We start from the raw sequence: 5,691 nt of genomic DNA on the forward strand, positions 1-5,691 counted from the left end.
CCTATAGGACAGAGAAGAACTGCCCCACAGAGTTTCCAAGGAGCACCTGGTGGATTCAAGCTGCTGACCTTTTGGTTAGGAGCTGTAGCTCTTAAACACTACTGCTACCAGGGTTTCCCAGCATGTGCTAAAATACGAAATTTGCAAACATGTTGTAATGTGTAATAGCTATCTGTTAGAATGTTTCAATTCTATCCTTTAAATGGTTAATATGATCAAGCCCTCTGCTTTAAATGTAATTTCTTATTAGCCAAAAAAACCCACTGCCGAAGAGTTGATTCTATAGCAGAACTGCCCCATGGAGCTTCCAAGGAGTACCTGGTAGATTCGAACTGCTGACCTTTTGATTAGCAGCCATAGCACTCAACCACTACACCACCAGGGCTATTCTGGACTAAATACTCAGTAGAACTCTCTTTTAAAAATCAGGGCCTAATTCAAGTTTTCCACTATATCCACGTTGTTTGGCCATATAGATTGCTCTCAAAAGTCAGCAATGTACTGTTTATTGACAGGTTTACCCTGACAAAGAAGAAGGAGGTCATGGGCCATTACTCTAATGAAAACTATATGTGGAATAAGAATTATTTAGGCTATCTAGATTCCTGAAAAAAATACAGATTTAAGATTTTTTCGTTCTATGATTCCTGACCGTTCCTCCTCCCCCTTCCCCCGCCCCCTTTTTTCCTCAATTGGATAAAGCATTTTCTTCACAGCAATGAGAGCTGTCCCTTTTTCTGGGACGGCAACTTCTTTCCCCAATGGATTAGAAATAAGACATCATTTCTTTTACCAGCCTGACTGTATCCTCTATGTCAATGGCAGAAGTAATGGGAAGTGGCTGTCGTGGAGTACGTTCTGATGATTTTGGACTTTGATTACTTCAAATCTGACTATCAGAGGAGACCTGAGTTTTAGTTCTCGGTAGAATTTGATGATGCCATCAGCAATGATAACAAATTCACTATTCCTCCGAAAACAATGCTGAGAATGGCTTCAACTTTAGAATCAGCAACAAGCAATTTCAAAGTTTAATATCAGCTGAACTTCCTACACACCACTACTGAGACCCGGGAAGCTGGCTGGTTTTCGAACATTAAGGGAAATCCCGTCGATGTTACACTGTAGCCGTGGCTAGCCAGACCGTTCCCAAGGCAACTGATATTTTATATACTTTAGCTTACAGCTTGTGACTTAATTTTCAATGAATGCTGTTTTGACTTGTTGTGCATGAAAAATATCTTTTTGTGGGTATTCTGCATTGTCTTCCAAGTTTATCTTGACATCAAAACAGACAACATGTCCTTCCAGAGTTTCACCTAAAGGTTTCATTTTCAGTCAAAGTAGCACCAATTTTCAGGAAGAAATTATACAGTTCCTTAATTTGATCCATAGCCTGATTTTCATAGACTAAAACCTAAATCTTCTCTTATCCACTAAACTTGACTGTTCCTTATGCCTTCAAAAATGTAAATTTCCTCCTTAAAAGTAAATTCTGGTGTAAAAGCTGCCACCTATTCAATGTCAACGTCCCCTCCAACCCTCCTAGGTTGCCCATTGGTAAAGGTCATTGTAGAATTAGTCCATTAAAATTTTCACGTTGGTTTCTCTGGAAACACCTGCGGCTTCAGCAAACATTATTTTGTTAATTTCCACACTTTTGTTCAGAGTTTGCTCTCTTGCAAATAATGGATAATTCTCAATCATCTGTTTCAGTAGCAGTCTCACCACTTTAGGGCTTTTAGTTCAATAAATGCCTCCTTTCAATCCACTGTTAAAGGTATCTTTTCCTCTCCCTTCTGCTAATGTCTGAGCTCTAAACAAATTCTTTTGCATTTAGCTCCTTAACAGGCCTCAAGAGTATCATTCACAGTGTCTGTCACAAAACGACACGGTCTCTTGCTCTTGGGTTCCTGCAGTATCAGCCATCTTTTAGATATTAGTTAAGATCCCTTGGACTTGGCTAACAAGAGTGGGGGTCTTAGCAGCAGGCCTCACAGATGATTTTTGACCCACACTGTCATGCAGGATGGAGCCCTGGTGGCACAGTGGCTAGAAGCTCGGCTGCTAACCAAAAGGTCCACAGTTTGAATCCATAATATGTGTTACTTATTTTTATCACATTACCCTGCAAATTTCCCAATTTGCTGAAACTTTCCTGTCAAATGTTTCTAAATAGATAACTTCACTATGTTCTGATTATATGAAATTTTGGAAACTCTATGGGGCAGTTCTACCCTGTCCTGTAGGGTCACTATTAGTCAGAATCAACTTGAAGGCAACGGATTTGGTTTGGTTTGATCATGGGGGAAACCAGTCCTAAACAAAACCAGGCACAGGGTCTGACTGGGCAACTGAGGTAGAGGACAAAGAAGCTTAGTACTGGTTTAATTCTGTATTGGAAACAAGGCTCAAGAAAAAGCCCACATTGTGTATGTGTGTACTTGCTCCTCTATCTGGATATGAATTTCCCCAAATAATAGACTGTGTCTTATCCATCTGTATCCCCAACGTGCGACATAATGCCTGATACATAGTAGGTGCTCAAAAAATTATTACAGGAATTGCATTTTGAACTAGTCCTTAGGCCACATGGAAAGCCCTCTGTTTTGAGAACCACTGCCATAGCAGCATGTCTACGAGTCTTAGTATATTTGATTTAAAGCATTTCTTAAACATGATGATTGACTTTCACATAATCCCAGTCACAGTTTTATCAGTATAGATATTAATAGGCACGTTGACTCCAACTGCCACTTCAGTTTAATACTCAGAACTCCATAGGCCTATAAAGTCCATTCTACTGGAAAACCAGAGTGGCCTCATATTAGTTTCTAAACTTTACACAACAATCAAGGAAAAACTGACAAGGCTTAAGACTTTCTAAATCGAGAAGCTTCCTTTCTAGTTTCATTCCAAAGCTCTCATCAAAGAAAACTCTTAAAGTACCAATTCTTCAAGTTACAATGCTTGAGACCAGAACTAGATTAAAAATAAATGACCCAGGACTCCAATCCCACCCACAGAATAATCAAGCAGGAAATTACTACTTGTCCCATTGCTCAATCTTACCTTGCTAAAGAAAGAAACCTCTGGGTGGAGGCAATTTTATTCAAATAAATACCTAAGGGTGATGCTCAGTAGGAGGTCTCCTGAGCAGAGAAGTCTGTTCACCTGTCTGGAAAGATACCCAAAGTCTGCGTCACTTGTAATGGGCCAACGTGAAGTCTAAGCAGAAGGAAGAGCACAGCATCTCCTAGGTTTCCTCTTCCTCTTCAGCTCTACTGTGGTCATTTTGGCTAGGCTTTAAAAAAAAAAATTTTTTTTTTTTTGTTTTAGGAGCACAATTTCCTCCATAGATTCTTTACTCATTACGTGTAAATGCTACCTCAAGTGATCTCAGTTCCCTCGTCTACCCTCTCTGTTGATCTCATGCTAATCTACTAGTTTTTCTAAATCCAAAATAATGCATCTGGATTCATGGCTATTATTTATTGTGCACTTATGGGCCAGTCACTATGCTAAGCACTTTACAAATCATTAATTTAATCCTGACAGCAACACAATGAGGCAGATGCTCCTATCATCCTCACTTTAGAAATGAAGATGAAAGATAATAAACCCAGATCCCTCTAACTCCTGGGCTGATGCCTTAACATTATGTAATATTGCTCCAACAAATTTCACCAAACACTTTACTTCCTTCATGCAAACAAGTAGCTGCTTCCAAACTACATGAACCTGCGTCACTACCAGTTTGAAAGCAGGAATCCACCGCTTCCATGAGGACTTCTTGAATAATCCAAAGATATACTCGTCCCCAACAACTCTATTACCTGCAAATTCTATAAACTTGTCTGTATGTAATCCTAGATTACATACATAATAGATCCCAGATTACATACACAATAGGTTGTCTGTTATATTTTTCCATTGTTTATTAACTGATGAGAAATGCTTTGTTTCTCTATGATAAACCTGCTTATCATTGTAGTTTTTCTTGAACAGAGCCTACTGCTCTACTAAAAGATGTTTGAGGATGGGGGTACTTAGGAAAATGGTCCCACATTCAAAGAGCATGAGGTCACACATCTTTGTGTACTTACAGATTTGGCAGGTGTAAATGCAGCCACAACAAAGCACAAAAGAAATGCCTAGGTATGGAAAAGAGGAAATGAGTTGTTTTTTAAAGGGCCTCTGAGAATTTTAGACCAGGTTGTTTACTTTTCGACATCTTAAAAGGGCATTAGAGTCAAGTTAGGGTTTGTTAAAGCCTAAAAAACTCAATATGTTTATTCGAAGATGACGGTGGTTGAGAGAGATGAGAGCAAGAGAGAGAAAGTTGGTGATATCCACAAGAGAGGGAATAAAGATGGGAGACAGAAGTCCATGGGTATAGGCTAGTATTCAAGAATACTACTTTACTGAGATAGAAGAGAAAGAGGAAAGAAAGTGGGTGGGGGTAAATTTTATAATGATGAGCTAATTCCTAGAGAGATGACATTTGATGGTCTCTCTTGTCTGGTGCAGGGGGTAGAGCTGTATCAGCACTCTTAGAAACACAGTAGTGTGGGAAGGTAGAGAAAATTTTAAAAAATCATTGTTATGGATTGGAGGAAGCAATAATGATGCAGATTTATAGATGATGCTGAGCACTTATGGGATTTAGCTAAAAACACAAAATTTTAATGAATTATGGCTAAAGCTTTCTTCCATAGGACTTTGTGAATCCAGAAGTGGAGGGATTTGTGGCGCTGTGGTTGGAGGGAAATTAGTACACTGGGAAAGTGCAAAAATGAGCCAAATTTTGGTAAATCAGTTCTAGGGTTAGTAGGAAGACCAATTAGAAAAGAATTAAGTTCTGAGGAAACAAGTAGAGTTGAGAACCTAGGATTGATGCATGCCTGCATACTTTCTCTGCACAAACTTCACCTGAGGATTTATGACATATTGGTCATCTGCTAAACTCTGGAATATGAGGCATATCTTACTTTAGGCAGTAGATATGCAACAGGGACCACAGAGGGATGCAAGTAAGTGAAATTATTTCTAAAAGAATGTGGAATGAAACTCTTTTGTCATGTGAATAAATCTGTCCTTAATGAATCTCTCCGGAAAAGCTTCTCTCTCCAAAAAGAACATGCATTCGGCTTTGGCCCAGTTTTTCCAAAAGATTTGTTCAGGAGAATTATGAAAAAACTGGAGAGTTGAAAGAAAAGTAAATTGTGGCTAATACTTTTAACAGTGATAGAAAATTAGAGTGATCAAGACTTTGGGGTTATTTAATGTGGGGAGGGAACGTAAAAAACGTTCACTTTCGGATGATCACTAACCCAACCTTTCATAAAAACAGAATAGTGGAGGTAGAACCTGTGGAGACTTTTATTCAGTGAACAGCTACTATGTGCCAGGTGCATACGTTGCCTCACTTAATCCCCACAACAGCCCAGAGAGGTAAGTGTCACCACACTCCATTTTACAGAGGAGGAAACTGAGGCGCAGAATGGCCAGGTGACCTGATCGGGTGGTAAACGAAACTGAAATCAAGGCCAACCTTGAAGCTCATCCACTTTTCCTGATCCCCAAAAAAACCCAGTGCCATTGAGTGGATTCTGACTCATAGCAACCCTGTAGGACGGAGTAGAACTGCCCCATAGAGTTTCCAAGGAGCGCCTGGTGGATTTGAGCTGC

General features: G+C 39.6%; 1 pseudogene; it reads right to left on the reverse strand.

The window, feature by feature from the left end:
* Positions 1–826: 826 nt before the first annotated feature.
* On the reverse strand, positions 827–2,521 carry LOC111752114 (succinate--CoA ligase [GDP-forming] subunit beta, mitochondrial-like; annotated as a pseudogene).
* Positions 2,522–5,691: the final 3,170 nt, after the last annotated feature.

The sequence above is a fragment of the Loxodonta africana genome, chromosome 7 (assembly GCF_030014295.1).
Source record: "Loxodonta africana isolate mLoxAfr1 chromosome 7, mLoxAfr1.hap2, whole genome shotgun sequence".
NCBI classification, from domain to species: Eukaryota; Metazoa; Chordata; class Mammalia; order Proboscidea; family Elephantidae; genus Loxodonta; species Loxodonta africana.